Source organism: Trachypithecus francoisi, unplaced genomic scaffold (assembly GCF_009764315.1).
Source record: "Trachypithecus francoisi isolate TF-2019V2 unplaced genomic scaffold, Tfra_2.0 Lachesis_group14, whole genome shotgun sequence".
NCBI classification, from domain to species: domain Eukaryota; kingdom Metazoa; phylum Chordata; class Mammalia; order Primates; family Cercopithecidae; genus Trachypithecus; species Trachypithecus francoisi.
In genome coordinates this window covers 12117033-12127117 of record NW_022681459.1, presented here as the reverse complement: position 1 = coordinate 12127117, position 10085 = coordinate 12117033, and the positions used below count along the sequence as shown (strand labels likewise).

The 10085-nt window shown below is 36.5% G+C and overlaps 1 pseudogene across 1 annotated transcript; it reads left to right on the top strand.

Moving 5' to 3' along the window:
* Positions 1-541: 541 nt before the first annotated feature.
* On the top strand, positions 542-1871 carry LOC117095622 (annotated as a pseudogene). The gene has a single exon (XR_004442113.1). The product of XR_004442113.1 is annotated as a heterogeneous nuclear ribonucleoproteins C1/C2-like (transcript).
* Positions 1872-10085: the final 8214 nt, after the last annotated feature.

Below are 10085 nucleotides of genomic sequence, written 5' to 3'. Positions count from 1 at the left end.
TAAGTAGGTTGATGAGAAATTTCACTGTGATTTTGATTTGCATTTCTCTGATGAATAGTGATGTTGAACACTTTTTCATCTATCTGTTGGCCATTTGCATGTCCTCTTTTGAAAAATGTCTATTCAGGTTCTTTGACCATTTAAAAATCAGATTATTTGTTTTCTCGCTACAGAGTTGTTTGAGTTCCTTATATATGTTGGATTTAATTATCAGATGCACAGTTTGCAGTTATTTTCTCCCATTCCATAGGTTGTCTCTTCACTCTATTGTTTATTTCCTTAGCTGTACAAGTTTTTAGTTTGATATTATCCCATTTTTCTCTTTTCTGTTTGTCTATTTGTTTATTTTCACTTTTGTTGCGTGTGCTTTTGGGGTCATGTTAAAAAAAATACCATCACTCAGACCAAAGTCATGGAGCTTTTCCTCTATGTTTTCTTCTAGTAGTTTTAGAGTTTCCAGTTTTAAGTCTTTAATCCGTTTTGAGTAGATTTAAAAAAAATATGTTCTGTTTATTTTTGCATAAGAATCTAATTTCGGCCATTTTGTGAAGAGACGAAGACTGAGCGGTTGTGTCCGCGTTGCCGACCTCGACCAGCAGTCGGTTTTCTCCACGCAGAATCCGGGAGTAGGAGACTCAGAATCGAATCTCTTCTCCCTCCCCCCTCCTGTTTTCAGCTTTGTGAGAAACCTTATCATCAAACACAATGGCCAGCAACGTTACCAACAAGACAGATCCTCGCTCCATGAACTCCCGTGTGTTCATTGGGAATCTCAACACTCTTGTGGTCAAGAAATCTGATGTGGAGGCAATCTTTTCCAAGTACGGCAAAATTGTGGGCTGCTCTGTTCATAAGGGCTTTGCCTTCGTTCAATATGTTAATGAGAGAAATGCCCGGGCTGCTGTAGCAGGAGAGGATGGCAGAATGATTGCTGGCCAGGTTTTAGATATTAACCTGGCTGCAGAGCCAAAAGTGAACCGAGGAAAAGCAGGTGTGAAACGATCTGCAGCGGAGATGTACGGCTCCTCTTTTGACTTGGACTATGACTTTCAACGGGACTATTATGATAGGATGTACAGTTACCCAGCACGTGTACCTCCTCCGCCTCCTATTGCTCGGGCTGTAGTGCCCTCGAAACGTCAGCGTGTATCAGGCAACACCTCACGAAGGGGCAAAAGTGGCTTCAATTCTAAGAGTGGACAGCGGGGATCTTCCAAGTCTGGAAAGTTGAAAGGAGATGACCTTCAGGCCATTAAGAAGAGTTGACCCAGATAAAACAAAAAGTGGATTCTCTCCTGGAAAACCTGGAAAAAATTGAAAAGGAACAGAGCAAACAAGCAGTAGAGATGAAGAACGATAAGTCAGAAGAGGAGCAGAGCAGCAGCTCCGTGAAGAAAGATGAGACTAATGTGAAGATGGAGTCTGAGGGGGGTGCAGATGACTCTGCTGAGGAGGGGGACCTACTGGATGATGATGATAATGAAGATCGGGGGGATGACCAGCTGGAGTTGATCAAGGATGATGAAAAAGAGGCTGAGGAAGGAGAGGATGACAGAGACAGCGCCAATGGCGAGGATGACTCTTAAGCACATAGTGGGGTTTAGAAATCTTATCCCATTATTTCTTTACCTAGGCGCTTGTCTAAGATCAAATTTTTCACCAGATCCTCTCCCCTAGTATCTTCAGCACATGCTCACTGTTCTCCCCATCCTTGTCCTTCCCATGTTCATTAATTCATATTGCCCCGCGCCTAGTCCCGTTTTCACTTCCTTTGACGCTCCTAGTAGTTTTGTTAAGTCTTACCCTGTAATTTTTGCTTTTAATTTTGATACCTCTTTATGACTTAACAATAAAAAGGATGTATGGTTTTTTAAAAAAAAAAAAAAAAAAAAAAAAAAAAAGAATCTAATTTCATTCTTCTGCATGTAGATAACCAGTTGTCCCAGCACCAATTACTGAAGAGAAACTATTCTTTACTTACTGTGTGTTCTTGGTAACTTTGTCAAAAATCAGTTGACTATAAACGTATGGACATATTTCCAGGCTCTTCATTCTGTTTTATTAACAGATGTTTCTGTCTTTATACCAGTACTCTATTGTTTTGATAAGTATGGCTTTGTGGTATATTTTGAAATCAGGTAGTGTGATGCATTAAATTTTGTTCTTTTTGCTTAAGATTGCTTTGGCTATTCTGGGTCGTTTGTGGTTACATATGAATTTTAGGAGATTTTTTGTACTTCTGGGAAAAATGTCATTGGAATTTTCATAGGAATTGCATTAAATCTGTGGACTGTTTTGAATAGTATGAACATTTAACAATATTAATTATTCCAATATGTAAATATGCAATATCTTTCCATTTATTTGCATCTTCTTCAATTTCTTTCATCAACAGTTTTTAGTTTTATAGTTTAATAGTTTATAATTTAATAGTTTCATAGTTTTCCTTGCAGAAGTCTTTCACCTCTTTAGTTAAATTTATTCCTATTTTATCTTTTATTTATTGTTATCTATTGTAAATGAATTTGTTTTCTTGTTTTTGGATCGTTCATTGTTAATGTATAGAAACACTGCTGATTTTTATAAGCTGATTTTGCATCCTGTAACTTTATTGAATGCATATTTTAGTTCTCACAGTTATTTGGTGCAATCTTTGGGGCTTTCCACATATAAGATTATGGTCATTTGCAAACAGGGACAATTTAACTTCTCCCTTTCCAATTTGGATGCCCTTTATTTCACTTGTCTAATTGCTCTGGCTAGGACTTCCAGTACTATGTTGAAAAGAAATGGTAAGTGGGCATCCTTGCCTTGTTCCCGATCTTAAAGAAAAAATGTTTAGCTTTTCACCATTGAGTGTGATGTTAGCTGTGAGTTTGCCAAATACGGCCTTTAATATTTTGCAGTACATTTCTTCTATATCTAATTTGTTGCAAATTTTTACCATAAAGGGATGTCAAATTTTGTCAAACACTTTTTTTGCATCTATTGAGTTATCATATAGTTTTTGCCCTTCAGTCTGTTAATATGGTATATCATATTTATAAGTTTCCACATGTAGAACCATTCTTACATCCCTAGGATAAATTCCACTTGATCATGGTGGATAATCCTTTCAGTGTGCTGTTGAATTTGGCTTGCTTGTATTTTGTTGAGGACTTTTGCATCTATGTTCATCAGGGCTATTGGTCTGTAATTTTGTTTTCTCATCATGCCCATGTCTGGCTTTGATATCAGGATAATGCTGGTCTAGTAAAAATGAATTTGGAACTATTCCATCTTCAATTTTTTAAAAGGATTTGAAAAGAATTGATATTCTTTAAATGTTTGGTGGAATCCAGCAGTAAAGCCTCAGGTCCTGGGATTTTCTTGGATGGAAGACTGTTTATTACTGATTAAAATTCCTCACTTGCTATTGTTCTGTTTAGGTTTTCTATTTCTTCATGATTATGTCTTGGTAGATTGTATCTGTCTAGTAATTTGTTCATTTCTTCTAGTTTATACAATTTGTTGGTGTACAGTTGTTCATGAGGTAGTCTCTTATAATCCATTGTATTTTTGTGGTATTGGTTACAAAATCTCCTTTTCATATCTGAGGTTGTTTACATGCATACCTCAAAGATATTGTAAGTTCAGTTCCAGACCACTGCTGTAAAGCAAATATCTCCATGAAATGAGATGTGGTGGCTGTTGAAGACTGGGGTGACTGTGGCAATTTCCGAAAATAAGACAAGAATGAAGTTTGCTGCATCGATTAGCTCTTCCTTTCATGAGAGATCCCTCTGTATTATGCAATAATATTTAAAAGCATTTTACACACAGTAGAACTTCTTTAACAATCGGCATACATCCTCTCAAACCTTGGTGCTGCTTTATTAACTTAGTTCATGTAATATTCTAAATTCTTGTTGTCATTTCAACAATGTCCGAAGTATCTTCACCAGGAATAGATTCCATCCCAAGAGAACACTCACTTTGCTTATCCATAAGAAACAACTTCTCTTCTGTTTATGTTTCATCAAGAGATTGCAGCAATTCAGTCACACTTTGGGGCTCCACTTCAAATTTTAGTTCTCTTGCTATTACCACCAAATCTGCAGTTACTTCCTCCACTAAGAGATAACATTGAACTCCTCAATGTTATCTATGAGGGTTGGAATCAACTTCTTCCAAATTACTGCTAATGTTGATATTTTAACCTCCCATGAATCACAAAGTTTCTTAAAGACATATATGTCATTATGTGACATATATGTTAATGGTGAATCCTTTCAAGATAGTTTTCAATTTACTTGGCCCATATCCATTAGAGGAATCACTATATGGCAGCTACAGCCTTACAAAATATATTTCTTAAATGCTAAGGCTTAGAAGTCAAAATTACTCCTTGATTTGTAGGCTGCACAATGGATGTTGTGTTAGCAGGCATGAAAACAGTATCAATCATTTTGTATATCTCCATCAGAGCTCTGAGGTGACCAGCTGCATTGTCAACCAACAGTAATATTTTGAAAGGAATCTTTTCTTTGGGGCAGTAGCTCTCAACAGTGGGCCTGAAATATTCTGTAAACCATGCTGTCAACAGACTGCTATCACTAAATGATTTGTTGCATTTCTGCGGCACAAGTAGAATGGATTTATCATAATTTTTGAGGGCCCTAGAATTCGTAGAATGGTCGATAAGACTTGGTTTTAACTTAAAGTCACCAACTGCAGTATCCCTTATAAAGAGAGTTACTCTACCTTTGAAGTTTTAAAGCCAGGGTTCGACTTCTCCTCTTTAGCTAGGAAAGTCTAGATCACAACTTATTTCCATAGAAGGCTTTTAAATCTGCATTAAAAATCTGTTGTTTAATGTAGCAGTTCTCATTAATTGTCTTAGCTAGATCTTCTGGATAACTTGCTGCAGTTTCTCCATCAGCACATGCTGCTTCACATGCAGTTTTGTGTTATGGAGATATCTCTGCTAGTTTCAAACTTTTCTTTACAGCTTCCTCACCTCTCTCAGCCTTCATAGAATTGAAGAGAGTCAGATTCTTGCTCTGGATTAGGCTTTGGCTTAAGAAAATGTTGTGGCTGGTTTGATCTTTGATCTAGAACACTAAAACGTTCTCTATGTCAGCAACAAGACTGTTTCATTTTGTTATCATATGTATGTTCACTGGAGTAGTTTTAATTTCCTTCAAGAACTTTTCCTTTGCACTCACAATTTGGCTAACTGGCCCAAGAGGCCTAACTTTCAACTTGTCTTGGCTTTTGACATGACTTCGTCACCAAACTTAATTATTTCTAGCTTTTTAAAGTAAAAGATGTGTGACTCTTCCTTTTACTTGAATACTTAGAGGCAATTGCACAATTATTAACTGACCTAATTACAATATATTTTCTCTCAGGGAATAGGAAAGCCAGAGGGGAGAGAGAGAGAAATGGGAAAACAGCTCATTTGTGGAGCTGTCAGAATACATGCAATGTTTGTTAAGTCACCATATTCTGTGGGTGTAATTTTTGGTGCCCCCAATAATTATATAGTAACATTAAGGATCATTGGTCACAGATCACTATAATAAATGTAATAATAATGAAAAATTTGAAATATTGTGAGAATTACCAAAATGTGACACAGAGGCAGCAAGAGAACCCATGCTGTTTGAAAAATGGCACCAATAGACTTGGTGGATGCAGAATTGCCACAAGTCTTTGATTTGTAAAAAATGCAATATCTATGAATCATCTGTATTAGTATCTTCTTTTTTTCTCAGCTTAGCTAAAGCTTTGTCTACTTTACCTTTTTGAAAAACAACTTTTAGTTTCATTGATTTTAAAATTGTTTTTCTGGCCTCTATTTCATTTGTTTCTGCTGTGATCTTTACTATTTCCTTCCAACTTTGGGCTTAGTTTGTTCTCCTTTTTTTTTTCTAGTTCCTTCAGTTGTATAGTTAGGTTGTTTATTTGAAATCTATCTTTTTTGATGCAGACATTAATTGCTATAAACTTTCCTCTTAGAACTGCTTTTTGCTGAAGTCCATACATTTTGATATGTTCTATGGTCATTTATGTTTGTCTCAGAATATTTTTCAATTTCCCTTTTAATTTCTTCTTTGATCCATTAGTTATTCAGGAGCATGTTTTTAAATTTTCATGTATTTGTGAATTTTCTGAAACTTCTCTCATTGATTTTTAGTTTTATACCACTGTGACTGGAGAAGATATTTGATATAATTTCAAATTTCTTAAAATTTTAAAGACTTGATTTGTGGCCTTAAACTTGATCTAGCCTGGACAATGTTTTGTGTGCCCTTCAGAAGAATGTGTATTCTGTTGCTGGTGGATGGAATGTTCTGTATGTATCTGTTAGATCCATTTGGTCTAAAGTGTAGAACAAATGTGATGTTTGCCTTATTGATTTTCTATCTGGATAATCTTCCCATTTCTGAATCTGAATAATTTAAGACTCCAGTTATTACAGCCTTATAGTCTAGCTCATCTTTCAGATCTATAAATATTTGTTTTATATATTAAGGTGCTCTCATATTGTGTGCATACATACATAATTATTATGTTTTGATAAACTGTACCCTTTATCATTATATCATGACCCTCCTTGTCTTGTTTTGCAGTTTTTGACTTAAAGTCTATTTTAGCTGATATAAGTTTAACAGCTCTTGCTCTCTTTTAGTTTCCATTTGCATGGAATATCTTTTTCCATTTGTTCACTTTTAGTCTGTGTATATTCTTAAAGGTGAAGTGAATCTCTTGTAGGCAGCTTGTAGTTCATTCTTGTTTCTATTTTTAATCAGTTAAACAAGTCTGTGTCTTTTGATTGGGTAATTTAATGCATTTACCTTCAAGGTAATAATTGATAGTTAAGAACTTCCTACTGTCATTTTGTTAATTGTATTTTTGGTGTCATATCGATCCAGCATTTCTTTTTCTCTTGCTGTCTTCCTTTGTGACTAGGTGATTTTCTCTAACGGTATACTTTAATTTCTTTTTTTTTTTTTTTGAGACGGAGTCTCGCTCTGTCGCCTAGGCTGGAGTGCAGTGGCCAGATCTCAGCTCACTGCAAGCTCCGCTTCCCGGGTTTACGCCATTCTCCTGCCTCAGCCTCCCGAGTAGCTGGGACTACAGGCGCCAGCCACCTCGCCCGGCTAGTTTTTTGTATATTTTAGTAGAGACGGGGTTTCACCGTGTTAGCCAGGATGGTCTCGATCTCCTGACCTCGTGATCCGCCCGTCTCAGCCTCCCAAAGTGCTGGGATTACAGGCTTGAGCCACCGTGCCCGGCCTACTTTAATTTCTTAGTTTTAATCTTTTGTTTATGTATTATAAGTTTTTCATTTGTGGTTATCATGAAACTTACATAAAACATAGTTCTAACAGGCTATTTTAAGCTGATAATCTTAACATCTGAATGTTGATTATATAAAATAATATTACACTTTTACTCAATCTCCCTGCATTAAAATGTTTTGATTCACAATTTGCCTCTTTTTGCACTGTGTATGCCTTAACAAATTATTGTAGTTAGTTTTATTTTTAATAGGTTTGTCTTTTGACCTTCACAATAAAGACATGTAATTTATACCCTACCATCACAGTATTTGAATAGTCTTAATTTGACCAAGTACTTATTTTTAGTAGTGATTTTTATACTTTAATATATTTTCATGTTTCTAAGTGTCCTTTCCTTTCAGCCTGAAGAAATATCTTTAGTGTTTCTTGTAAGACAGGTCTGGTGGTGATGAACTCTTTGTTTTTGTTCATTTGGGAAAGTGTATGTCACTGCATTTCTCAAGAACAGCTTTGCCAGGTGCAGTACTGTTGGTTGGCGGTTTTCTTCCTTCAGCATTTTAGGTATCTATCTATCTATCTATCTATCTATCTATCTATCTATCTATCAGCAGGCTTACTGGAAACTCTTATATGTCATTTGCTTTTTTTCTCTTACTGTATTCAGGTTGCTCTCCTTGTCTTTGATATTTGACAGTTTGATTATAATATATGTTTGTATATTCCTGTTTGGAATTAATCTGATAGAAGACTTTTGACTTTTCTATAGTTGGGTATGTATATTTTTCCAATATTTGGAAATTTTATGCTATTATTTCTTTAAATAAGCTTTCTTCCATTGATCTCTCCTTTGTCTTCTTCACAAATTTCTATCTCTCAAATATTTCCTCTTTTGATGCTGTTTCATAAGTCCAAGAAGCTTTCTTCATTCCTTTTTGTTCTTTTGTTTTCTTTTTTTGACTATATATTTTAAATATATTGTCTTCTCAGTATAATAAAGTTTCCAGTTTATTTCTCCTGCTTGACCAATTCTGCTATTGATGATCTGTATTGTAATTTTCATTTCACTCATTGTATTTTTCACCTCCGGAATTTCTGTTTGATTTTTAAAATAATTTTAATCTCTTTAGAAACTTCCTTACTTGGTCATTTATTTTATTGCTGAGTTTATTAAATTATTTCTCTGTATTTTCTTAAAGGTCACTGAAATCCTTTAAAAAATATTTTAAGTTCTTTGTCATGCAGTGTTTATATCTCCATTTCTTTGGGGATCAGCTACTAGAAGATTATGATGTTATTTTGGCAGTGTTATTTTGTTGTTGTTTTTGTTGTGTTTTTTATGTTTCTTATTGCCTTATGTTGAAGTCTGTACATTTGAAAAAGTAGGGGCTTATTTCAATCTGCAGACTGGCTTTGTTTGGGGAAGCCCTTCACAAGTCCTCCTGTCTAGAGATTCTGGGCAGGTTGTAGGCAGGCTTGAGTCTGCTAGTCCTTGGACAGGCTGGACTGGTACCTGGGTTAGCAGATAGACAGGCCTGCCACCTGTGTTCATGGGGATGGATCTGGAGTTTGATTTCACTAGGTTGGACTTGTTGACTGGGTTCCCAGGACTGGTGCTGGAGTCCATATCCATGGGGGCTGGCCTGAAACCTGGGTCTACATTGCTTGAACTGGCACTAGAGTAGTCCTTGAGCCTGAGTCTACAGGGCCAGCCAGATACTGAGATGAGCATGGCACCTGGGTTCACTAGGACAGGTTTAGAGGCTGAGTCCATGGAAACTGTCCCAGTGCTAGGTGGCCGGGAATCTGAGTCCACAGGGGTAGATTTGGGTTCTGAATCCATGGGGGCTATTCTGGAGCCTAGGTCTGCAGAGATGATTCTGGAGCCTCACTTCATGGGGGCCAACTTGGCACTGTGGTCTACTTGGATAAGCCTGGACCCTGGGTCCTCTGGAGCCATTGTGCATGGGGACTAGCCTTGAGCCTGGATCCACTGGGGTCAGCCAGGAAGTTAGATGGGTGGGCTGTGGCCTAGAGGCTAGGTCCATGAGGGCTATCCTAGGTCCTGGAACTGGCCATGCTGCCTTTCTGCTCGAAGTAAAGTTATTTATTCACAGGTATATCTATATTTTGATATATCCGTATGTATATGTGTATGTATATATACCTATATATAAATATATAATATGTCTGTCTATATTTATATATGGATAATTGTTTTTTATAATTTGATAATGACATGATCCCTAATGACAACAGATCAGACTCCATGTGTATTTGGGAAATGTTCCTGGAGATTACAAGTGAAGGGTGTTTCAGATTAATTCACAAGAATAATGCTTTAGTCCATTTGGACTGCTATAACAAAATACCATAAACTGGATAACTCATAAACAACAGAAATTTATTTCTCACAGTTTTGTAGGCTGGGAAGTCCAAGATCAAGGTGCTTGCAGATTCAGGGTCTGGAAAGGCCCATCTCCTGATTCATACATGGTGCCTTCTTCGTGTGTTCTCACATGGTAGAGGGGCAAATAAGCTTCACTGGGTCTCTTTCATAAGGAAACTAATTTAATTCATGAGGACTCTATTCTTTGATATAGGTCATGGTATCTCATGAATATCTCATGGTATCTCATGAATATCTCATGATATTCACCTGCAAAGGCCCCACATCTTAATACAATCACCTTGGGAATTAGGATTTCAACATATGAATTTGGAGGCGTAAAAACATTCGGATCATAGCAAATGGGTTTTTAGAGTCATTAGGAAGTGACCCAAAGGAATGAACAC